General features: G+C 41.4%; 1 long non-coding RNA gene across 1 annotated transcript; it reads left to right on the top strand.

Annotated features, from left to right (window-relative positions):
• Positions 1 to 281: 281 nt before the first annotated feature.
• On the top strand, positions 282 to 26,730 carry LOC129059598 (uncharacterized). Its single transcript, XR_008525594.1, has 3 exons — positions 282 to 400; positions 6,539 to 6,653; positions 26,559 to 26,730. It is a non-coding gene; the product is annotated as an uncharacterized LOC129059598 (long non-coding RNA).

The raw sequence follows: 26,730 nt of genomic DNA on the forward strand, positions 1-26,730 counted from the left end.
ACCTACCGTATGGGCTGTTATGAGATTTAAATGAGTTAATATGTAAAAACACTTACATATAGAGCTTTATAATTGCCGCTTGTGCTTCTGCTGCTGCTACTGAGCTTTATGCTTGGTGATTTGTGTTTTAATGTTAAGAACCAGCAGTCCTGGATACTGCTTTAGCTCTGCCACCAATGAGCTACATGATCATGGACAAGTTATATTTAAAGTTTCTCCACCTCCGATTTTCTTTTTTGTTTTATTACTAATATTATTTTTATTTTTATTTTTTTTGAGACAGGATCTGGATCTGTCACCCAGGCTGGAATGCAGTGGCACAATCACAGCTCACTCAGCCCCAAATCCCTGAGCTCAAGTGATACTCCCACCTCAGTCTCCTGAGTAGCTGGGACTGCAGGTATGCACCACTGTGCTCAGCTAATCTTCATTTTAACTTCTTTTAGAGACAGGGTCTCACTATGATGCCCATTTTGGAGTGCAATGGTGCAATCATAGTTTACTGCAGCCTCAGCCTCCTGAGTAGCTGGGACTAACAGTATCCACCACTACAATCAGCTATTTTTTTAAAACTTTTTTTTTTAGAGACAGGGTCCCACTATGTGGCCCAGCTTCAACCTCCTGGCCTCGAGGGATCCTCCTGCCTCAGCCTCCTGAGTAGCTGGGATTACGGTGCCTGGCCAACCTCCAAGTTTCAAGGTTTAGAGGGGTCTGTTTTCTTTCCTCTCCTTGTTAAAAATGTGGGAACTGATCTTAAAAGCAGAGTCTTTTTTTTTATTTTTTGAGACAGAGTCTCGCTCTGTCACCCAGGCTGGAGTGCAGTGGTGCAATCTCAGCTCACTGCGACCTCCACCTCCCAGGTTCAAGTGATTCTCCTGCCTCCAGAAGTCTCACTCTGTCGCTCAGGCTGGAGTGCAGTGGGACAATCTCAGCTCACTGCAACCTCCACCTCCCGGGTTCAAGCAATTCTCCTGCCTCAGCCTCCCAAGTAACTGGGATTATAGGCGCAATGTACCACGCCCGGCTAATTTTTGTATTTTTAGTAGAGACGGGGTTTCACCATGTTGGCCAGGCCGGTCTTGAACTCCTGACGCAAGTGATCCACCCGCCTTGGCCTCCCAAATTGTTGGGATTACAGGCGTGAGCTACCACACCCAGACACTAAAAGCAGAGTCTTTATAAGCTAGAAGCTCGTTTTTAAAATATCCTATTTTATTCTCAACAGATAGGAAAAGTGAGGCCAATGCATTTTCTATCTTGTGTTTCTCAAAGTGTGATCCTCAGACCTCCCACATTAGAACCATTTGGGCTGTTGGTTAAAAATACAGATTCTTGTGCCTCAGCCCCGAACGACTAAATCACAGCATCTGACGGTGGAACTTCGATAAGTAACTGCCTGTTTAATATGGATCTCAGGTGATTCTTGTGGGAACTCATGTTTGAAAACCACTGGACAAGAGAGGAGAGAAAGAACCCCAGCTTTGAGTCAGGAACACTAGGGTAGGGCTCTCAAACTTGAATGTGCACATCAGTCAGTTGAGGATCTTGTTAAAATGCAGATTCAGATTCAAGAGGCCTGAGGTGGGGCCCAAGAGTCTGCATTTCTTTTTTTTTTTTGAGACAAAGTCTCCCTCTGTTGCCCAGGCTGGAGTGCAGTGGCCCAATCTCACCTCATTGCAACCTCCGCCTCCCGGGTTCAAGCGATTCTCCTGCCTCTCATGCCTCAGCCTCTTGAGTAGCTGGGATTACAGGCATGCACCACCACGGTCAGCGCTCTCTCTCTCTCTCTCTCTCTCTCTCTCTCTCTCTATATATATATATATATATATTTTTTTTTTTTTTTTAGTAGAGACAGGGTTTTGCCATGTTGGCCAGGCTGGCCTCGAACTCCTGACCTCAAGTGATCCACCTGCCTCGGCCTTGCAAAATGCTGAGATTACAGGTGTGAGCCACTGTGCTCAGCCCAAGAGCCTGCATTTCTAACAACCTTCCAGGGGATGCCAAACCTGCGGGTCCATAGACCATACTTTGAGTAGCGAGACTTTGGAGCCCCACTCATGAGCTGTAGAACCTGGGGGAAAGTATTTAACTTTTCTTATAACCAGTTTGTTTATCTATGAAGAGGGATAAATATGATGCCTACATCATAGAATTGTTAGTTGGATTAAACCAAATAATGTATGTTAAGCTGCTTGTCCCAGCGCCAATCACATGGGAAGCTAAAAAAAGGTCCTCTGAATAAATATCACAATAGAACTTTTATTATCTGTAATAAAAGTTCTGTTGACTCAGACTCTCATGGGGTAGGATGCTGGGAATATGCATTTTTAACTGAGATCTGGAGGTGACTCTAATGAACAAGAAAGTCGATAACCCTGCACTCTGTCCCCGCTAAGGACAGGAAAAATCCTCAACCTGATTCGAGTTCCCTAAATCCCACCAGCATCTGATTTGAAAATGTTCGATTCAGGAAGCAGTGTGCTGATACCTTCAATAAAGCTGCGGCTCCCCAAACAGCACAGGTAATGAGAGCTTTCTGAGGCAGCTTTCATTACTTTCAAGCAAAGGTCTATGGGAAGGTGCCTATTCCCCTGAGAGTGTCACAGATGAACCCAAATAATCAAATACATGAGCATGAAAACCTAATCCTACTATGAAGCATACACACTGGGAGATAAACATGAGAGGCACCTGGGACGGAATGCCGAGTCATAGGCTCCAGGCTCTTGACGAACGGAGGTTCCTGTGGGAGAGAAAACCATTAATAAAACAAACCATTTTCCTTTCTATGTAGAGCCTCTGGCTATAAACTGACCTGGATTTAGATTCTGAGGCTTTTGTTTATTAAGTTTGGGAAATGCAATTCAACAAATCTCTATTGAACATCTATTGTGCCAGGCATGGCATGCATTAGGTGCAGGGACACAAGAATAGCAAGACTGTGTATATTCCCAGTTTGGTGGTGGCAGGTGATAAGTACCTGTACTAATGAATGAATGAGACCATTTTAGATTCCAATGGGCAGAAAGGGAGTAAGCAAAGATATACAATAGAAAGAGACAGAGTAAGACTGTATTTGGAGAGGATCAGGGAAGGCCTCTCTAAAGAGGTGATAATTTAGCTAAGGCTCCAGCATGAACATGAATTGGCTCTTCAAAGATGGAATTCTGGAAGAGCATGCCAGGAGGAAGGAACAACATGTGTGAAGACTCTGAAGAGGTAAAGAGCTTGGCTTGTTGGAATAACTGGAAGAAAACTAACATGGCTTGGAAATGTGTGTCGGTGGATGATGGAGGGAATGGGTGGTGGCCTCAAATGAGGTTGAAGGGATGACAGATAATAATGGGTAACACTTCTTAAGAACTTTTGTGTGCCAGGCACTGTTCTAAGTGCCTTTCTGGTAATACTTCCTCTAATGCTCTAGAGGAAGGACAGGAAAAATCCCCAACCTGGTTCGAGTTGTATCTACAACAACTCTAATTATATCCATTTTACAGATGATGAAACTGACGCTCAGAATAGTTAAGCAGGGTCAAAGTCAGGTAAGACCTAGTCTACCAGGAGTTACAATGCAATGTCTGTTCCCTGCAAAGTGAGATCAGAAAAGTTAATTTGGGGACCCTTGCCCCAGTGCCTTGGTTTTTCTACTTCCCTCTCCTTACATTTTTGGTGATTTACCTTCTCACCCCCAACCCTCACTTCCCCAGTTCCCTGTCAGTCATACAGAATATTAGAAAGAAGGTGACAGGCTGAAAAACCATAGACGTAGGGATTCTTCTGCTCATTTGATCTCTATGCACAGCCATTTAAGTTTTGCTAAACATTTTTCTCTTTATTTATAAAGACATTTAATAAAGATTGATTCAAGGCAGTGTGGCACAGTGATTACAGATAAGAAGTCAGATGGAGCAGGTTTGAAGGTCAGCTCTGCTGTTCTTATGTGTCCTGTAGCCTAAGAAGCAGTCTGGTATAGGATACATTATTAAAGTCATAAAAATGGGTCAGGAGAGAAATACTACACTAAAAATGTTCTTCTGTTGTGAGATTATCTTTATTCCAGAAATGTTAAAATGTGAGGGGGACTAAGCATGATGTTTTAAAACTGACGAACTAGCATGTGACAGTGGGATGATTCCTCTAAACCTCAGGTGTCATATCTGTAAAATGGATGCAATCACATCACCTCACTGGGTTATTGTGAGCAGTTCTAGATCTGTGAACACAGGCAGAGCAAGTATGTGCTTCAGGCCCTAGCAAGAAAGAGAAGGAAAATGTGAAAAGTTCAGCTTTGATGCTTGAGTTCCGAATTTTGTAATGACACATCGGGAAAGAAGCTATTTTTCAAAATGCATGCAGATTTTAAATATTTTAATTTAGCATGTATAGTTGTTCTTATGTTGAATATGGTTGAGAGGTACAGTGGAATCTTTTCTGTGCCCATGTCTTCTAGAAGTCTTATCTAAGCCTTGTTGGGAAGAATAAATAAAATAATGCATGGTGGATGTTCAACACAGTGCCCAGTATATATCAAGGGCTGTGCAAATATAATTTTCATTATTACTACTCCAGGTTGGGGCTTGGGTTCTCTGCTGGGGAGACAGGAAGACCCATAAGTAGGTGACAATTTAATTTGTCACCCAAACTGGTGCAGTTTTGGGAATGCAAGAAAGTGTTACTATTAATTAAACAACAATGATGGGCATTAACTGGGACTGTCATGCCCAAGCCAGGGCGTGTGGTTTCTGTAACCACAAAGTCCATATATATACTAGCTAATGGAGCATTATCAACAAACCCCACTGACCCTCCCCTCATTTCATGGGATTCAAACTCTCTCCAAGGCATGGACAATAACCTACCCATCTGACATTTCTCTACTGTAGTTGAAGTTTCCTATAACAAAAGATCTTGCCTTGCCCATTTTATTATAATACGATTTTTTTCACAAAAATTTCAGCAGCCATGAGGATACTGTTCTCTGTGATGTAACAGTGAAATTCCTCTCCCATCTAGGGAGGAAATACTTACATTCTAAATTATAATGTCACAAGGAGAAAAAAGACAATTAATTTCAGACTCCACTAACCTGGGATTTGTATTAACTTGGACAGAGCCTGGAACTGATACTTCCTTTTGCATTAGCTATTAGTAAAATACATTTTTAAAAAGGCATTTTTTTTCTTAATGTGCATTGGAGAGAGGGCTAGATACAGTGTTTAGAGGGTGTTAAAACTACATGGTAATAATATATTTTGAGTGCTTGCTATGTCTCATGCTAGGCTTTTTATGTATATGAATTGATCTAATTCTCCAGACAGCCCTGTAAAGTTGGTACAAAAGCAGGAAGCTGAGGCCTAGAAAGGCTTGCTTCATTTTGCATAATTATTAAGAAAACTATGGAGCCAAAAAAACAACCTACTATTCTCTACTGTATCTCAAGAAAAATAAAGTATTTTACTTACAGATAATTGACATCTGAGGTTATCAGACTTACCCAGGGCATGCGGAAGAAATAAAACAACATGTAGCTCAAATTTTACCTTTACTATGAAGCCCACAGAACCTTGGACATTTAGCTTATGTTCTAAGTTTAAATTTTTCATTTTTGCCTTCCCCCTTGACTTTGAGCATCTTGTAGTTTTATGCACATTTGCCACACTTGGTATCTCACACATTGCCTGGCATTCATGTCAGTGCCCATTCATTTGCTTATGTTGATTGTGGGCTGTCTATGTGGCAGGTACTATGCAGCACGCCAGTGATAAGCAATGAGGAAGATTCACATGGTTCTTGCCCTCCCTGAGCTCATCGGCTTACACCCCTAATGCGTCATTGTTCAGTGAATAGTCCTAGGAAGACCAAACTGAGCCACCAAGTTGAAGAAGCCTTAAGTTCCCTCTAATTTGCCTCACAGTCTCTGTCAGGACACAACCTTTAGGTTAGGATACGAGTGAAAGCAGGGCTCTTGACAAGGCAGGTAAAAATAGTACACTTCTCACCCCCCAGGATGTGTACAAATCATCTGAGGCACTAGTGAAAAACACAGATTTCAGGGCCAGGTGCGGTGGCTCACGCCTGTAATCCCAACACTTTAGGAGGCCGAGGCGGGTGGATCATGAGGTCAGGAGTTTGAGACCAGCCTGGCCAACATAGTGAAACCCCGTCTCTATTAAAAATGCAAAAATTAACCGGGCATGGTGGCGGGTGCCTGTAATCCCAGCTACTTGGGAGGTTGAGGCAGGAGAATAGCTGAATCTGGGAGGCGGAGGTTGCAGTGAGTTAAGATCACGCCATTGCACTCCAGCCTGGAACAGAGCAAGACTTCATCTCAAAAACAAACAAACAAACAAACAAAAAACCCCACGGATTTCAGGCTCTGCTCTTAGAGAATGTGATTTAGTGGGCCTAGGGCACTCCAGAGAGTTGATTTATAATTTATATATTCAACAAGTATTTCCTGAGATCTTCTTATGTGGCAGGCACCATTTGGGACCCTGCAGTTCGGAAGTTAATGAGCTAGATGTGTCCTTATTCTCAGGGAATTTACGTTCCAGTGGAGAAGATGAAGAAACAGATGAATAAAGAAGATGATTGCAACTTGGAAAAAGTGTGATGAAGTAGGTGATGCGTTGAAAGATGGCCTGAAGGAAGGGGTAAGAGACTACTTTATGCATGGAGCTGGGAGACTGGGTCAAGGGAGGCCTAAGTGAAGAAAGGACACTTGAGGTGATTCTTGAACTACGAGAATAGGCAAGTCATGCAAAGAGCTGGGGAAGAGGGTCCCAGGCAAATATTCTGAAAGATTGTCACGTTCAAAGAATAGAAGGGAGACCAGTTGTGGGGGCTGGGCGCGGTGGCTCACGCCTGTAATCCCAGCACTTTGGGAGGCTGAGGTGGGCAGATCACGAGGTCAGGAGTTCGAGACCAGCCTGGCCAACACAGTGAAACTCTGTCTCTACTAAAAATACAAAAAAATTAGCTGGGTGTGGTGGCGGGTGCCTGTAATCCCAGCTACTTGGGAGGCTGAGGCAGGAAAATTGCTTGAACCCAGGAGGCACAGGTTGCAGTGAGTTGAGATGGTGCCACTGCACTATATAGCCTGGGTGACAGTGTGGGACTCCATCTCAAAAAAAAAAAAAAAAAAAGAAAAAGAAAAAGAAAAAAAAAAGGAGACCAGTTTTGGAATAAAGCAAACTGCAAGATGAGGGCAGAGAGGTAGGCAGGGGGTAGATCCTATCTTCTAGGCCATGGAAAACCGTGATCCTTGCTCTACACTTTGAGAATGAGAAATATTGACCCAATGACTCTGCCTCAGCCAAAGAAATGGGCTCCCAGGAATTTTAGCTTCTTGCCTTTCCACCGTTCCCAGCATTAGCTGTCCTCAGAGTAGCTGCCATGCAGCCGTCTTCCATGCAGCCATCTTTCTCTGTCACTCCCATTACCTGAGAGCTAAGAGCAAGTGTTTGGTTAGGAGCTGTGACAGACAGTCAACACAGCCACCTCATAAACAGGTTATGGCTCACTAAGTGGCATAACACTCTTTTGGAAGCCCCAGTGTCCTAAGGAAGAGAGAACAGCTGTTTCCTCTACTCTCATTAAGGACTTAAGCCTTCTTCATATTGAAGAGCTTCCATAAACAAAGCTAGAGATTACTGGATGTTCCCACAAAAATTGTTTGTTGTAACTGAAATGTGTCTGTATAAAGGGGAGCTCTTGGTGTTGGCAAATGGCATAAAAAATGTTCTCTCCTGAGGCCTGGAGGGGGCCAGAAGGCCAGAGCAGGTTCCCAAGCGGCATGGGATTGTCCTTCCTGGATTAACTTAATTCTAGGAGATGAGTCTTGAACTTGTGGAAGTGAGCCTCCACCTCAAACTTCTGATCCACCACTGAGTTTATCCTGCATTGTGTGTTCTTTCTGGGCAGCTCTGGGTCTCTCTTGAATTAGAAATGCATGCTTGATTTATCTTTCCCAGGTGGCAGCACACTATTCTTCTTGGGTTGTTCTTGCCTTTGAAACCTTTTTATATTCCCCCAAATGCAAGATTATGGAGAACTCTGGAATATTCCAGGGAATGCAGGTGACACTAGATGGTTCTTCCTAAAAAGTCTTTTGTAAACACTGTGTTGTATATCGTTTAGGCTCAGGCAAGTCCTTCATCTTTGTCTCTGAGAACAGCCCTGTCCTTTGGTGTCATGTCTATAAAATGGGATTCTTGCCTTCCAGGTGGCTATGTTGTGAATGTGTCCCCCAAACTTCATGTGTAACAAGTCCCTTGTAAGCATTGTGTTATATATCTTCTAGGCTCAGGCAAGTCCTCCCTCATTGTCTCATGTCCTTTGGCTGCCATGTCTATAAAAAGGAATCCTTGCCTTCCAGGTAGCTGTGGTGTGAGTGTGTCACCCAAAATTCATGTGTTGGAAACTTAATCCCCAGTGCAACAGTGTTGGGAGGGGGGATCTGCAAGAAGTGATTAGGTCATGAGGCTCTGCCTCATGAATGGATTAGTGTCGTTATTGTGGGAGTGGGATCCTGATAGTAAGCATGAGTTTTGCCCAGTTTTTCTCTTTCTTTGTCTCTCTTCTCTTTCACCTTCTGCCATGGAATGATGCAGCAAGAAAGCCCTCATCAGATTTGATCTCTTTGACCTTGGGCTTCCCAGCCTACAGAACTATAAGAAATTAATCTCTAATCTTTATAAATTACCCAGTCTCAGGTATTCTGTCATAGCAGCACAAAATAGACTAAGACACTAGCCAAGGCTGACTGGATGAGGTATGAAGAAGTGACTCAATATGAGCCAATCAGATTATGTCCTGAAACCTTGACAGGGAGATTCAGAGATGCCAGACCTTTCCCTGCTGGCTGCTAGAAAAAAAAAAAGACATTGAACTCTAGATCTGTGCTGTCTGGTTTGGTAGCCACTAGACACTGGCCATCTGAAATGTGATCAATCCAAATTGAAATATGCTATAAACGTAAACTACAGATTAGATTTCAAAGACTTCATATAAAGAAAAAATTCAGAATGCTATCTCATTAAATTTTTTATATTAAGTTACATGTTAAATGATATTATAAATATATAGATTAAAATGTATTTCTAATATTAATTTTACTTTATTTGGCTTCTTTTAAATGTGGCTACTAGATACAAAAGGTACAGTTACATTTGCGACTCACAAGTGTATTTCCATCAGCATGTGCAGCTCTTGATCTTGTCCCATGTGCCTGGAGAAAGAAAGAAAACCAATCTACAGAGAAAGAAGGATGGAGCAAATGGTCAGAGAGATGCAGATAAAAATGAACATGTGTCTCTGGAGAGAGTTAGAGGAGAGAGAAAGAAAGAAAATAAAGAGAAGGAGTGGGGTGAATGGGGGGACAGAAGAGTTAGGATAAGATAGAAGTTAAGTGACAGAAAGATTCTGCCTGGGTTTCTGATGACATTTCATTTCTTGGTTTCAGTCCATAGAGATGACTGTCAGCACTTCCTATCCCTGGGTTTCAAGAGACACCTCCATGCTCTTATATAATACATTCTCCTTTTTTTGGCTTAAGTGTATTTCAGCTTACTTGCAACCAAAATATATACTTCTTATACTTCTAAGACATAATGATCGATAGATTGCTGAAATATAAGAAGGTTCAAGAGTCTAGATATCATGATACAGTGTAGGGCAGACCCCTGGTGAATAGGCTACCACTTTCTTATCCCATACTGTATTAGACGCTGCTAATGAATCACAACCCTATGTGTGATCTTATAATCTTTTTCAATGCTAGATCTTTGGCCAGCCACCACCAATAGACAAGAGAAATGGCATATGAGGAAAATCCTATTTGTTGTTCTTGGGAAAAATCATTGAGGTAGATGTCATAGGAGACACAGGTTTTTGGTCTTTCTGAAACATGAACTTGTTTTGCCTTTAGTGAAATCATTTTCCTTCTCTGAACCTCAGTTACCTAGTTCATCAAATGGCAATCATAATCATATCTACCCACAGGGTTGTTGTGAGAAACAGATATAGTAATAGAAATGAAAGCCCTTGGGAAACAGAAGCACAGGTGTGTGTTGCTATTCTGACTGAAGCTCTCAGCATTCAGAGACAAGTTAGGTCACACCTCCTTTGAACTTAGCCTCAAGACTAAGGAGAAGGACCCTACCATAAGTACCTAGGCTTTGGAAGCAATTCCCAGTAACTCTAGTAAATTAAAGGAGGTTGTTTCTAGAAGCCAGCCAGGCACATCAATTTCATGTCTTCTTGTTTTATTTTATTTTCTGCACAGAGGATGTTGGCACTAAGAGGCAGGACTTGAGAAGGAAGATTTGGGGAAATGACTCATTTGGAATTTGTTGGACTCTGAAATTGGTGAAACTTCAGCCTTTGGAACAACAAAAAAAGTGTGTGAGTGTGTGTGTGTGTGTGTGTGTGTGTCCCTAAGTACTCTGCTGTCCCTGCAGCACGTAGAAAGCAGTTCTCAGGGAGGGAAGGCACAATATAACTGGCTCTGGGTGAACGTAAGTGATGTTTTTTCTACAGCAGTTACAGTGTGCTGAAGGGACAGGACTATGGATTCAGGCAAATGAAATGTATCCATAATTATGGCGAGAATGTAGGGCAGGCAGGTTTTATTTCAAATGGTCATTTCTGCTTGCCTGATAAATGTAATCAGACTTATGAAATTATATAGTTTAATTTAAAGTTCTGAAAAAAATATGCCAACCACACCCACAATGCACTGCTTTCCTTCCTCAAGCCCAAAGGAGACTGTCATTGTGACCATTTCTAAATTATTTACATGGCCAAAGAAATGTATCTGTCAAATACTGTCCATCTTTCCATGCCCTGGCTTCCACAGCCTCTTATCCTAAGAGAAGCCATAAATTAACACAGTGAATAATTCTGATAGTACCTAACAGTTATGTGGCACTTAAAATTTGCCTCATACTGTCCCAAGCACTTTGCATATATTCATTTAATTTAATCCTTACAACAACTCAAACAGGTAGGGACTATTATTAGCCCCATTTTATACATAAAGAAACTGAGGCAAAGAGAGATTAGGTAATTTGCCCACAATCCCACAGCTGGTAAGCAAAAAAGGTCATACTCTTAATGACTCTGTAAAGATCTAGTCCACTAGACAGGGAGAAGTAAATTCCAGAGCTGTTGTGAAGGAAGGATCCGTTATACTCAGATCAGAAATAGCAGTGCAGAATGTCAGATGGAAAAGGAAGTCAGTGACCACGCAGCCCTCCTGACTTATTTTGGAAATGAGGAAACTGAGGTCCAGAAAGGTTAAGTGAATTGCCCAAGGTCATGTAGAGAGTAAGTCACAGAGCCAAAGGGATAAATCAAGTTTCCTGACTCCTATTCTATTGTTGATCCAATGATGTCCTCACAGCCTGTGGGCCTGAGGGTAAGTGCTGTCCAAAGGCTGCCTATGAACTTGCATCTTAGGTCTGATAGAATGCCTCCTGTTCCTTTGCTTTGGCTGATCTTTCCTGAAAAGGGTGAACTGAGGTTCCCATCTCAGAGTTCAAATGCCGTTTTAGACTTCCCTCTTTTGTCTGGCATTGCCATCAGTCCACCCTTCACATGCCCATCAGATTGCTTTTCTCATAGCACTACTTGACAATTCACCTCTCCTCTGTCTCCTCTAGGATGTACTTCCAGGTACAGAGGGCCACATTCCTGGGCCACAGTGATTGGTGCAGGGTTATGTATGTGACCTCAGCTGAGTCAATGACATTTGATCCTGGACCTTAGCAAAGAGTAAGGGGTTGCTAAGCTCACAGGATAGAAGCCTGGTGGGCCACCTGAGACCCTGTCTAGGAATAAGCAGCACAGTGGCAAGCAGTACCAACAGAGAGAAAGAAGGGATTCCCAACGACATGGAACTACCAAGGGGCTTCTCTATTATGTCGCCAATATATTCCATTTTTTTTGCTGAAGCCAAATTGAGTTGGATTTTTAAGAACTTACAACCAAACAACTCTGAGACTATTTCCTGTTTTAAAACAGAGGAATATATTGGTATTTTCTCAAGTTTGTTCCCAGGCTTTCCACTAATTGGATAAATATTGAGTATGCACCATAAGTAAGTATAGGTAACAAAGACCAAGAAAGATGAATAGGGAGCAGCCCTTTCTCTCAAGGGCTTAGTGGTCTAGTAGTGACGCCAAGACTCACATATATTGTCTATCACACAAAGTAGAACATAAGGAGTGGCCTGAGAAAGATGCAGACTGTACACTGTGAAGATATAAAGGAGGAAGAATCCACACTCAACTGGAGAGCAGAGTGGAACATTTCTTATAGCATACAGGATTTGAGATAGACTTGAAGATTGGGGAGGAACAAGGAAACTTTCAGACAAAGAAGCCAACATAAATTAAAATGTAGAAATGGAAACTTTCTGCAAATAAAAAGGGAATAAATTGATAGTCTAGTTTATTTGGAGTGTATATTTCAAGAGAAAAAGAAGCAGGAAATTAAATTTGTTGTGTCCAGTAAGGCACAATGTGGACATATTAATGTTATATTGATTACAGCCTTCCCACCTAGAATGGGCAGTTGTATGTGCAACACGTTAAATGTTTTTTGAATGAATGAGTGAATGTTTTCTTTTTCCCCACTACACAGAAGCTCTGTGAAGGCAGGAAGCTTGCTCATCTTGGTCTCTGTTTTATCCCCAGTTCCTAGCACAATGTCTGGCACAGAGTAGATGCTCAATAAATATTTATTGAACAAATGAATGAATATTATAGACATCTTTTAATCTCAGACCAAGGACTTTGTCTCTAACCAAACAGATAAAGGAGAGTCCTCAAAGATTTTCAGGAAAATCCGATCTTTAAAGAGCACCTACTATGTGTCATCCCCTCTGCAGATTTGTGAAGGATCAGGAGTTGCTTTAGGAAGGAAGACTGGGTAGCAGTAAAGAGGAAAGAAGAGAAATTGGAGTGAGAGTCAGCTAACATCACCACTAACCCATATTGAAAGTTATTTGAACCTGCTCTTAAAGAGAGTGTTATGAGAATGGAAAGGAGAGAACAACTGTGGAAGTAAAATGTCAGGATTTGGTCCCAGTCACAGAAAAGAAGCAGGGAGGAAGATCTGATGGATGGTGTGGCAAATTGTATCATCCACAGATAACTACAACAGGATCTTCTTTCCCACCACATCATAAAGTCAGGTTCCACTGCTCTTGGTTCTGAGAGGGCTAATCATTTGTGGGTAACCAAGAGAACATGGTGGAAGTGATATTACATGACTTCTGATGGAAAGTCACAGGAAGTGACTTAGCTTCTGTCTTGCTGTCTGGAATAATTCCACCCTTGAACCTTTAGTTACCATGTAAACAGCCTGACAGTCCAGAGGCTGCCATGCTGCAAGGAAGCCCAAACTTTCCATCCATGGACAGGCCACAAAGGGAGGCCTTGTGACCACACTTGGAGATAGATAGAGAGAGAGAGACAAAGAGGGAGAGAGAAAGAGAGAGAGAGAGAATGCCTTGAACAGACCCAACATGTGCAGCCCCTCTCACTGTTTCAGCACCAGCCTCATTAATAGACCCTAGGGAAGAACCATCCAGCTGAGCACTTCCTGAATTTCTGGCCCACAGAAACCATGAGAGATAATAGATGTATTTAGTTCTGGTCATGGTGAGTGTAAGTTTACAAATGGTCCTGCAGACCTGATATCCAGCCGTCTGTTGGAAATATGGATCTGGCATGTGTACAAGAATAGCAACAATTTCCCTAGAGAATATGTGCAGAAATTGAATTGCTAGGTAATAAGATATGCATATCTTTATCTTTTTATGATAATGCCAATTTGTTTTCCAGAGCAGCTGTTCCAATCATCACTCCCAGCAGCCAAGTATGAGTGTTCCTGTTGCTCTAATTCCTTGGCAACATTTGATTTGATCAGACTTTTTAATATTTGCTAATCTTGTGGGTACAAAATGGTGGTTTTAATTTTTCACAAGTCTTGTCTGTTTAGGCCAGAGGTCGTAAGCCAGCTGTGCCTGGCTGGATGAGGTCTTCTGTCTGGATGTCATCCACTGAAGTAGATTTGAGGGGCATTTGAAGAGAGGTGCTTCTGGAAGTTATAGGAATAGATGGAGTTGTCAATTCAGAGAATGTAGCCAGAAGAAAGCAGGCTCAGGGCCACATGTGGTTGGATGAGGAAGAGGAGTTGGTGTAAATGGAAGAGATGTTACATAATTAGATGTTGCCTAATGTAAAAAGAAGTAGTTACAGTAATTATTAGTTGGCTCATATGTTTATTGCGTACCTCCCCTGGCTCGACCTTCAGGTCCATAAGAGAAGGAATCAAGTCTGTTTTGCTGCATTAATAAGTGCATTAATCAGGCTTGCTAACCTAATAAACTACCCAATCATCTCAGAGGCTTTCAGCAACAAGCATTTATTTTTTCATCCCTGTAACACTCATGCTCCCCTGCAGGTCGGCTGTGGTTCTGTTCTGGGCAGCATTCTGCTCCATGTGTCTTCTCATTCTAGGTCTGGTGGAGAGAACAGCCTTTGTCTGGGACATGCAGTTCTCAGGAAAGAGGGGGAGAAGCAAAACATCTACAGAAACTGGCAATGCCTCTTAAAGCTTCTGCCTACATGTGGCTCATATCGTGCCTGTTCTAATTGTATTGACCAAAGCTTGACATGTGGCCAAGCCCAAAGTAATCCCCAGAAAGCACAAGTTTCATGGCAATGGGTGAATGTGGGTGGTGAATAATTGCAAGCAATAACTCACCTCTTCATTCAAAGTAATGCCAGTGCCTAGCACAATCACTTGCACTTAGATCATAAAAGCAGATTATGCAGTATTTTCAACCTTTTCTCATGGAAAATTTTGCAGACACCTGTCTCAGTTGTGGATCCTGCAAGATAATTCATCTGCCAGGACGCTTTCATTCTGCATGCATCTCCTGAACTCCACCCCTCTTTGCTTGCTAGTTTTATTTAGAGCTCTTAAAGTGGGACCTGTTTGGTATGAGGTTATGCTCTTTGCTGAGCTCTTGGCAAATCAAAAAGCTGCAAAGATGACAGCAACTATAAAACCCAAGTGCCTGTGTGGTAAGGAACAAGTCATTCTCCACATCTTTTGCTGGGAGCAAGGTCAGGCCACATTCTTCCAGGGCATGGAGATGGCATTGCCAAACTGACTGTGGATATTAAGGGGTTTCAGATGAGGAGAAAAGGGAGTGAGGTCACCTCTGAAAATGCTGGTGTGGTGTAATTTGGAAATATTCATGCAAACCATGTTTGTTAGCTTTTTTATTTTTAATCCAAACTAATGAAAAACTGAAGGGAAACGAGATGTTCCATGAGATTTAGCCAAACACTAAATAGGTCTTGTGGACTCTGACTGCAAAATTAGTTATAGAGGGCTTTTGGCAAAAACCATTATTGAAATTAAAATACTGCTTGCCTGTTCCTAAAAAGTGTTGGTGCCAATTGTGAAGCCTCTGGTGGGCTATTGCAGGAGGCCCTGTTGCTGTCCCATCCATAATTACCTAAGAGATGAAAATTTTAAAAAGTTTAACTGTAGCATATGAGCTATGCTTAGTTGGGGTTTCTGGCCAAGGCACCAAGGATCAAACAGCAAGGACAGAAAACTTTTAAGTTAGATTCTGAAATATTTGTGTGTCTATGTGGTATATGTGTATGTGTGAGTATATATACACACACATACACCCATATATAGATATATGGAAATGGCATAGAGAGGAAACAATTTGTGAATTGGAAACCACAAGAAAAGCCATCATTGAATCGTTATAATACTTTCTTGCATGGAGCTGAGTAGCTCACATGAATTTGTCTAGCTTTAATATCTGAAGATATTTTGGGTAATGAACTCTGATCCTCTGAGTGTCTGGACTTAACCTCTGGTCCTTCAGCATGGGCAGAAGGGGAATATTTGAGCTTAATATTCTCTTCTTTCTAACTGATTGGTAGTTTAGTAGAATGTCATGTTAATATAGTGAAAGCCTGTGGGTTAAATCCAGTTCGTTTTATTTTCACATTTAGGTTTCATACGTCATTCTGGCTTGCTTGTCAACCATCTTGAAAATTGGGTGGAAGCATGAACTCAGACTTTTCTCACATTGCAAACAAGGTTTCCAGTGTGAATGCACCATGCTGCAGCCACACTGAGCTCCTCTCCATCCCTCTGAGCAGGTTAAGCTGTTTGCATGCTCAGAGTCCTTGTAGGGCTGTTCCCTCTACCTGGTATGTTCTTTTCTCCTTTCCTGGCTAACTTCACAGATCTCAACTTAATTATCCCTTCTACAGAGAGGACTTTTGTAACCCTTTATATTCCTCCCTATTCCAACTAAGCTATGTTCCTCCTCCATTGTGTTCTCATAGCATCCTGTTCTTTTCACCATTTATACATCTCTATTTGTTTATTTGATTGTTTAACATTGTCTCTTCTACCACACTGTAAGGACAGGGGCAATATCTGGTTTGTCACAGCATCCTCAGCATCTAGCAGAATATCTTGCATATGGATGGTCTGTAAATAGTTGCTGAATGAATAAAGGTTACACTAACAATGGGTTAGTAATATCTAGGATTGTTTCACATTAGAGAGGAGAAGATCTTAGAGACCTTAGAAGAAAGATCTTACTTAGAAGGGTATACCCAACCCTTCAAGACACCAGATCCATGTTAATTGATAGCACTTTAGTTATTTTTATTCTGTTGTATGATTATGCCAAAGCTTATTTAATCTTTTAATTGGCATTTGATTTGTTTTCAGTTTCTTGCCATAATAAACAATGCAGCTATGAACACTCTTGTATGTTCTTTATATGTTATATGTTTCTTCATGCACATTTCCAACAATTTCCCTAGAGAATATGCCAAAAATGGAATTGCTAGGTAATGAGATATGCATTTCCTTATCTTTACAAGATAATGCCAATTTGCATTCCAGAGCAGCTGTTCTAATCATCATTCCCAGGAGCTGAATATGAGCGTTCCTGTTGCTCCACTTCCTTGGCAACATCTGATTTGATCAGATTTGTTAACACGTGCTAATCACATGGATGCAAAATGGTGGCTTTAATTTTTCTAATTTCTAAAAGGTCTAATCTGTTTAGGCCAGAGGTTGTAAGCCAGCTGTTCATGACTGGATGAGGTCTGCAGTCTGGATGCGATTCACAGACCTAAAGAATGTTTTTTGAGGCTAAAAATTGAATTAGTTGCCAACATTTAAAAACTGGAAGATTTCATTTCAGAATCTGCATCTCTTTATTTTCTTGGAGAGTAAAAATCACTACACAGGGCTGGTATTCGCACAGGACAACAACTGACAGTAGTTGAGTAACAGCTGCCTCTGCTTGTCAGGCGGGAAATGTGCTTTGGAATTGGCCACAGTAAACCTGCACCTTTTGGTTATCTTAGTTTCTCAGCCCCTGCAGGCTTTTAAATTGTCTGCCCTGCACTGAGCCTTCATGAAATAGAGAAAGGCTTCAAAAATGGAGTGGTGGTAGGTGGGCACCACCCCTACTCATGTTTGACCCAGAAACAGTCCTGCCCAACAGAGCACTGGACATGTGGCTTCCAGATAAAGACTAGAATAGCTGCTGGGCTCAGGACTTCCTCCCTAAAACCTGTCCGTACCCTTTCTCAGATGTGATCTCCCTTCCTCGGAACTTCCTTAGCCCCTTTGTCTGTACTCCTTCTGTGCCCTTTTTTCTTTTCACCATTATGATTATCACGTACTTGTCCCCTTTCCTGTATTTTGCTGAAAACTCTCTGAGGTTTGGGACCATATGTTTATGTGCTTGGCTTTTTATTGTTCATGTAGCTTTTTATTTGTGGTCCTTCACAGTACTTTAAAGTGGAGACTTGCACATGGAAGTTTCACATTCAACAAACATTTACTAAGTGCTCATATGCCAGGCATGGCACAAGGCACTAAGAATATGAGATACTGTCATGGCCCTGAAGGATCTGACAGAACCCCGAGGGAAAGGACCACATTTGTTCATTTATTCATTTATTCAAACCACAAACACATACTGAGTTCTTACTTCAGGCCAGGCACCATGCTAGTTGCTGGGAAGCAAAATCAGACAAGATCCCTTGCCTCATTGTACGTACAGACTACACATGTTCAGTTGCCTAGGATTTAAAAAGTTGGCCTAGCCTGGGAGTTGGGCTTGGGAGGGCGGTGTGAGACTTGAGATTGAAGGGTGAGTAGAAGCTTATCAGATGATGGAGGAAGGTGGAAAGAATATTTGTTCCATGCTCATGCAGAAGAGTCAGCACATATGAATGCCTTACGGTGGGAGAGAAGAGGCCCAGCTCACTGTCTAGGAAGAAGAGTCAATGCGGCTGGACCTTACAGTGTTAAGGGCTGGGTAGTGGGAGATGAGGCTGGAGATGTAGATAAGGGCCAGATTCCAATAGAAATAAGTACAATAAAGTGTACAGGTGCTAAAATAGAGGTGAGTACATTGAGCCACTCAGTTATTGATTGGATTAATGAACAGGTAAGTGATTGTATGGGTAACATTCTAGAAACTTAACATCTAATAGAGAAGATAGATAGGCTAACAGACATGTTATTATTGTTGTTGTTAATCAGGAAGGGGCAGAATGGGTGTTGAACATTTCAGAGACCTGCAAACTCTACACTTTCTAGCACTAGCTACAGTAAGAAGAATCCTGTGAGCCTGGAGATTTATTAAAGAAGAATGGCTCTTCCCCCTCAAGCCTGACTAGAAAAGGAATGGTTTTTCCCCAGGCTTCCACAGTCCCAGAAAAGAGGAGGATTGTTGCTTGTGGAGGATTAGCTGAAATAGGTCCATAATGAGCCAGCCCCTAGTCATTCACAGCACTTGGCACTTAACTGTGAGGAGCTAGACTTATTTTCTAAGCTCCTACCTTGCTGGTGTACCTCAAAGCTTCCGAGGCCAACAATTGTAATAAGTATGTTTTTTCTTCCTCACCCTCTGCTGCACTGAGGCTAACTGAAAGCTTCCTGCCCCTGTGTTCATATTCTAGGCCATGCCAATTGCAGGGCTTTCTCAGGCACATAATTGAAACCTAAAGCATCTTTGGTGAAAGCTCCTTTTCTACCCAATGCCACTCTTAAGAATGGAGGAACTTTTGCCTCACAGAGTTTATTATCATTGATCTCTGAAAATTATAGCTAAGAAATGTGAGACCCTGCTGCCCTTTGGGTGGGTGTTTTGTTTGTTTTGTTGTTGTTGCCAATTGATCAGGTATTAAGAAGAGGAGTCTCTGCCACTCAATGCTGGGTGTCTCCTCTGTCACTTTGCTTGCTTTGTACTTTTGCCTGCAATGTCCTCCCTCCTTTCAAGGGTCGTGTCTTCCAGGAAGCCCTCCCTAGTAATGCTAGACCACAACACTCCATCTCCTACCTGACCTGCTCATAACTCTTACTAATTGCTCTGTACATTTTGGTATTTTATTATATTGTTTATTTGTGCATTTTTTTCAGATGCATATCTCTTGGTTCTTCATCAAGATTACAACTTGGTAGTAGGCCAATAAGTATTTGTTGAACATATTAATGACATATAAAACTCAAGGACAAGGACTAAGTTATATCAATCTTTGCTCATTCCTATGTGCTGAGTCAATTGATGGGATCATATGAAATATTCAGTAAATATTTTTGAAGCAAATTATTAATAAATCACCTGAAGTTAGACTGGAAAGTAATGTATCACAGTGATTAAGTGCATAGAGTATGGAATCAGGCAACTCCAAGCTACCACCTGAAGACATAGAAAAGTTCAATAATTTCTCCGTGTGTCAGTCCTCACATGGAAATTGCAGTGGTTTCCACTTAAAAAGATGTTGTTGAGATTAAATAAGATAATGCCTATGCACAAAGCTAAACCACAGCTAAGATTATCTGCAAATGAAACTGTGAAGAACTTTATTTACGAAGGTTGAGGGTTTAAACAGAGCTTTCAGAGTGTAGAAGGAAGCAAAGAAGTGAAGAGTTTTGTGGGATCCTAGAATCAATCTCAAAACACAAAGTTTCAGGAACTATTCCCTGGTGGGTGACAGGTAAGAGATGGTGTAGGACAGACAGTATGTCACAGGCTAGTACTTCCCAAATTCACACTTGTCCTACCAAGCCAATGCAGTTATTCCTTTTTCATTCCTTTTCTATCCTCTTAAAGAAAACTTTGATGGACTTTTTGTTTGATGGAATCTTAGACTGCTGGTTGTCTATCCTTGTTCAGCCCCTCTTGAACCCTTGCTAATTTCTTTTGTTGTAGATGAGAGCATTTGCTTCCATCTCTGATCCTTTGATAGATCGTTGCATTTCAACTAGAGTTTAATTATAGGTCTGCTGTTTATTTTATGACTGTCTTTTATTTCATTTAATTAGTAACTGTTTTTTATCTATTAATGTTTAGTTATGTAATATTTCCTTTTACATTTATTTTTAGTAAAAAAAAAAAAGGAAAGCTCAAGTAAATAGGAGTCTAGAAGATTCATGGATCAATAAAATATCATCAAGGTGAAACACAAATGACCGATTAGAAAATCTGTGGGTTGATGATTAGAAGTGACCAGGTTCTGTACATACCAGTTCTGCCCTTAAGTAGATATGCAAACTTGGAAATTCATTTCACCTGCCTAAGCCTCCCATTTTCTGATCTATAAAGCAAATGAGCTGGACAAGAGAGAATTACCATGGTTCTGTCTAGCTTACATGTTCAGACAATTGGTTGGGGAAAGTGTCAGAAAATTCTCCTTGATGGTGGTGGTGGTGGAGGGCTGACTTGGCGTGGAAGGACCTGCTTTGCAGAAAGGTGGGCAGTGTTGAGGCTGAACAGAGGAATCATGCCAGAGACACATAGAGTGTATTTATTCTCTGAATATATTTATTCATGTTCACGAGCCCCAGGATGCCGTCCTCATTTTAGGACTGAAAATGTTCATTTCAGGCACCCAAATTTGGAATTGGCGAGTAAATCGACACCAACATGTGGTCATTTCAGATACTTCCTTATTTCCCCTGATTTCCTTTCTTTATAACCTTGGAAAAATACGTTTTCACCCCTTTTAAAGAAAATGCCTTAGGTGGGTCCAAATCTCTACTTCCTGTCTATTATGCCAAGAACTATCATTTACCAAGCTTTTAGCATGTACCAACCGCTCTGCAAAGTGCTTTAAGCATATTATATTGCTTAATCTTGCAACAATTTGAAGAGGAAGATATTGCTATTATCCCTGTTTTACAATGAGGAAACTAGGGCTCAGACAGCTTGAGTGATTTGCTCAGGGTCAAATAACTTGTAAGAGGTAGAAATGGGATTCAAGTACATGTCTGTTGGATTCCAAAGCCTATCCTCTGAAACCCTTAAGTCATGCATTGTTAGCATTTTTCATATCAGTTTTTTAAATGTTAAAGCAAAATTCAAAGTGTCAAAGATCAAAAATTGAGTTTCTTTTTTTAACTTAAATGCATTCAAGAAATGTTAACAGAATGGAATACTATCAGGTTATTAAAATAACAAGAACCTGGGCCATGCCGATGCACAAGAATGTTTATGTGAAATACCATTTGTGAAAACCAGTGTGAAGGGGAAGGTACATACTAATTGCAGTTCTGTGAAAGCATTTTCAATATACATTGGCGAAGGCTGTACAGAACTTGAAGGATATGGATTGTTCAGCGTTTAATGTGTTTTAGACTTTCTTTCCTGCAAGTTATTTAATTCCTAAATGTACAAAGAAGGAGTAAGGAAGTTGTTTTTCATTTTGTTTTGTTTTGAGTAAACCTGAAATAATTCTTAAAGGATTCCAGCTGTGGCTGGACCTCTGGACTGACACATCATGGGCCCACCTAAAGCATTTAGTGAGCAAGTGACTCCTGTTTGAGACCAGACTGAATTAAAAATCTTTCCTGAACTTCCCAGTCCCTTATTGTTTTGAGTCAACTCTATTGAATCAGAATTTTGAGAGAAGATTCCTCTTCCCAGAAGCTCATAAACATTTTGGGTAACCAACCTCAAGAAAAAATGCCATGTGCACATACATATGGTACTTTGGCAGTAATTACAGTGGACGCATGGGTCGCTAGGCAGGTGAAGGGGCCTACTAAGGAAACTCCTTCTGAAGACCCAGATTGGATAGTTGGAATTAAGTCAGAGTGAACCTGAAAGGGTCTGGTCTCACGGCAAGAAGGCAGAGCTGTTTATTCTGGTGGCCTCTGCTGGTGAGGCCTTGAGGGTTTTACAAAGGTCTTCCGTGACTGTTTGATCTTCAGAACCACTTTCTGGCTGCACAGAGCAAATGATGCTGTGATTTTTAGAATGCAGATTCTGGAGGCAGTGGCTGGGATTCAGATGCCAAGTTTGTTATGTATTACACATGTAAAATGGGCATGTCACTTAATTTTTTGAAGCCTCTGTCTCTTCTGTAAGGTGGAGATGATAATAATGTTGATGGTAAGGAGGACTTTGGGTAGTTCACTGGCTGGCTGCAACAATTCAATGATACATGTTGGGTAAGCACTTAGCACAGTGCCTGTCACAGAGAAAACTCTGAGTAAATGATAACACATTTGCTTAAGATAATATAGCTAGTAGTGATCAGGGTTGAGCCTCTATCTCAGATCATTTGTCAACTCCAAGTCTACTTCTCCTTATTACAAATTATAATGCATTCATTTATTCATTTTCTAGCTATCTACTACATATAATTATATAGCTATATATAATTATATATTTTTTCCTTTTTTTCTCCTTTCACATAAATTAAGCATCTTTTCAGAGAAATCAGTAACCTGATCAGGAAGTATTTCTGTCAAGTCTTATTTCATAGCAAGATTAAACGTTTTTTCTTAAGATATACTTGGAAAATTTTGTCATTTAATCAAGGACTTCGCTGTATGCCTACGTGGGATAAAGCTTGCCAATAACTTATGGAAAATTGCTGGTGATTAATCCAGCCCCATTTCTGCCATGCTGCCCCTTGCTCTCTCCAATGGCCTCTTTCCCTGATCCTGCCCTTCTCAGTGTCTACAATTTGGATTCCTCCCCACCCTCTTATCTCCCAGAACTCGGTTCAAATGTTGCTTCCTCCATCTTTCCTCCTTGCTCCCCTGACCTCAGTCTTTCTCCCATCTCCTCCAAGCTAGCAGTTGCTCTGCTGAAATTCTCACAAAATTGCATTCCTTCCCTTTATTGTACTTACCTCTGTTTGTAAATAATTTGGGGGATTATTTGATTCATATCTGTTTTCCCCATCAGATTATAATGGACAGGAAAACAGGGACTGGATATTGCATGTCCACTCTTGTGCTTAACTTTTGTTTGAAGCAACAAATAAACGATTTTATTTGGGCACTGACTCTGTGCCCGGCCCCTAGAGTAACACATGCTCTCATCCTTACAGCAAATTTTCAGGCGGGCAGCATTTTCTTCATTCTATACTCCAAGGAAGAGGAGGGTCAGAGAGGATAAATAACCTGCCTCGGATTTCAGAGTAGGTAAATGACAGAGACTCCACTGCCTCTGTGATTTCTCTCGAGGCCCAAGGACCCTCAGATGGTGAAAGGCAAGAGTCTGCAAACCCCTGGAGGTCTGGAAGCAGGATTCATGGAGTTCTTTCCCCAGAGAGGAGCAGTCAGCTCCAAGTCAATTAGCAGAGCAATCATCGGAAATCAAGTCCCTGACTAATGAGGTGCCTGAAATTGAGATGTCACTTGTAATCTCTTTTCTCCTAGACTATCTGGATTAAGATTCCAAGGTATTAAGAAATCATTTTTATTTTTCTCAGGGAAATCTAAACACTTTAATGTTAAAAAAAATCTTGTTATTGGGGAGAAAAGTAAAATGGGCTTCAGTATTAACTTCTTAATGATTTTTGAAATATACAGATCTTGCTGGAGCAGACATGCAAAAATGGATGCTTTCCAGTGTCCCTTTAAAATCTGGGATGCCTTGGAAGCTATAAAAGTAAAATTCTAAACACAAATTCATCCTGGAAAAGGCTGGGTAGCCATTCTGGATTGAACCAAAGTATCTAATTGGCTCAGGCACAGAGGATCAAGGCTGTTCTTCAATTGGTGAACTTCTTATGTGGAGATTAAATGGAATCATAAGATTGTAATTGGTTGTAATTATAGAAATAGTGTCTTCTGGTTTTGTCTCTTTGCTGAGACAGTTGCTTGGGATGGCTTTGGAAAAACTTGTTCCTGAGGCCAGGAAGGGCTCTGAAAAGGAAGTTTTCCAGTCAGCTCTCAAATATCCCACTTATGCCCTCAAACAAAAAATGAGTTGCTTTTAGGATGATTCATTTCAAAGGCTTTTTATTTCTTCTCCCTTAAACTGCAGCTATTTGGCCCTGCAGGGGTTTGGGGAGGCAAGGAGGCCAGCTACAGGTGCAAAACAGCTTCATCACTGGAGGGACACCATGCCAAGGTGGGAATGCTAATAATGATGAAATAGACCAGAGAAATATCCATTCCCTTGGAAAAGCCAGGAGTAAGAACCTACTGCTCTTGCACTAGGCCCTTGTCATGCCCACTTTTGTGCTCTTTTCCAGTTATGGGGTTTTAATACGAGGGTAAATTACTACCAGGACATCTGGAGCACATCCACTATGGGAGACTGGTTTTACTCTTCCATTTCCCATCCGATTGCTGAGTTTCATTATTCCATTATTTCCTTCCACTCGGTAAGAGAATTCTTGGGTGAAAATATCCACCGTGTCACTCTTTTTGTAAGCCCATTCTCTAAAGAGATATAAAGTAACATCAGCCCTGCCAGATCTGCAGAAGAAAAAATCTAGAAATCCCTTACCCAAAGCAAAAGTACACTCTTTGTCTGACTCAAGGCCCTATTGAGATTTAGAAACATAGAAGACAGGGTAAGAGTGCATTTGCACCTTATCTTGGAGCCCTTTGGAAGGAAGCTCTGTCTTGTGAGGTTTCTATTCCTCAGAAGTAATAATAACAAGCAACAATTATATAGCAGTGACTCTGTGCCAATCACTCAACAGATTTTCATTGCGTGCACACTGTTGTCAACACCACTGAAGCCACTGGGAAGAAGGCAAGGAAACCATTACTGGCCCTATCCCTACCATTGTGATCTTATATTGCAATGGGGAGCTGGGCTTAAGTGTTTGAAGTTCTGCACACTGGAAAGGGAATTAGACTTGTTGGGTCATTCTGGGAATTACACGGAAGAGGGAGTGAAAATTACAGGGAGATGGATGGGATTAAGTCACCTGTGCAAATTCTAGACCCCACCCTACATCTACTGAGTCAGAAACTCGGAGGGTAGGACCCAGCAAGGCAAGTTTCACAAACTCTACACTGATTCTTATGTGCACTGAAGTTTGAGAACCACCTGGATTTGACATAAGGAGAACACTCTACCCAGTGGAGTTTTCCAACAGCAAAATGAGCCGCCACTGCGGATGGCACAGCATTCTTCATTACTGGGTGTGTGCAAACAAGACCACTTGAAACAGAAGGAATGAGGGTGTGAATTTCAGCATTTCCCAAGTGCATTTAATGATGAAATACTTTTATAATTATGAGATGCTGATAGGACATCGATAGGAGCTTGACAATTATGCATTAAAGTCTATTGCAAAAAATACTCCCAAATGAAATAATTGCTGCTGGAAATTGTCAAAAGTTGTTCTTATACTTTAAAACATACAAACAAAACAAATTAGAGTAATAAGGTCATTTTAATTTATTAATACAGTAATGTGAAGATTACTAAAATAAACAGCCTCCTTCATTCCCCCTGCCCCCCATCCCCCACCCCAGAAATACCTATGACTGTATCAAGGATGGAAAAATCAAATGCTCTGGTGTTCCTTCCAATCTGGGACAACATACTTTAGAAAAAATACTGGAGGGTAGCAAACATTGTATTTGAAATCACCTTGCCCTTTTCTGTGACTTCTCCAGCTCTCCATCACTTTCTTTTCCTCTTTTCTGGGCAATACTCCATCCTTGCCTCCAAGCCCCCTAGGACCTAGGTGCCATGTGTTTATCTCTCTCTCCCACCCAAACCTTCCCAATTTCCTATGTATCTGCTCCCAGGAGGCTCATGTTCAGTCCTGTAGCCTATCCGCCCTTCTCAGCCCAGTGCTTTTCCCTCAGAGTGCAGTGCAGCCATCTGCTCAGGAACCTGTGCTGATGGGATAGCAGATGATAATGTGTTACTTGTTTATCTCCTGGGTAACCTGTTTGCTTTTTAACTGGAGGCTTCTAGGGCCAGTGCCTGTGAGGGGAAGAGCTTTAGAAAGTCAGCCTGAGAGGGGGGCACCGTGTGGAGGGAATTTCTCGGTCAAGTTCAAACTTGATCTGTCTAGTATTTTCCAGGTCTCTGGAGTTCCATCTGCCTCCAGAACTGAAATCAAAGATGAAACATAACCACCAGCTTGGCCTGAATTTGATAGGGGCTGCAGAAGAGAGGATGTTCTGGCCACACTGACGTTACTCCGGCTGTCTCAATCAGCTACCTCCTTGGGGTTATAATTCTGTTGGCTTTTTTTCCCCAGTTGGTCCAGAAAGGCGAATGACAAGATGAAGACAGGAAGACAGGAACACTTTTCTCTGCTTTTCCCATAATTTCTGCATGTGAATGGAGACCTGTTTATGATCACTTATTACCACCCCTTGTCTCTTCCCGAGATTTTGGCTTCATTTACAGTGGGGATTAACATGATCTAG

The sequence above is a fragment of the Pongo abelii genome, chromosome 4 (assembly GCF_028885655.2).
Source record: "Pongo abelii isolate AG06213 chromosome 4, NHGRI_mPonAbe1-v2.0_pri, whole genome shotgun sequence".
Taxonomy (NCBI): Eukaryota; Metazoa; Chordata; class Mammalia; order Primates; family Hominidae; genus Pongo; species Pongo abelii.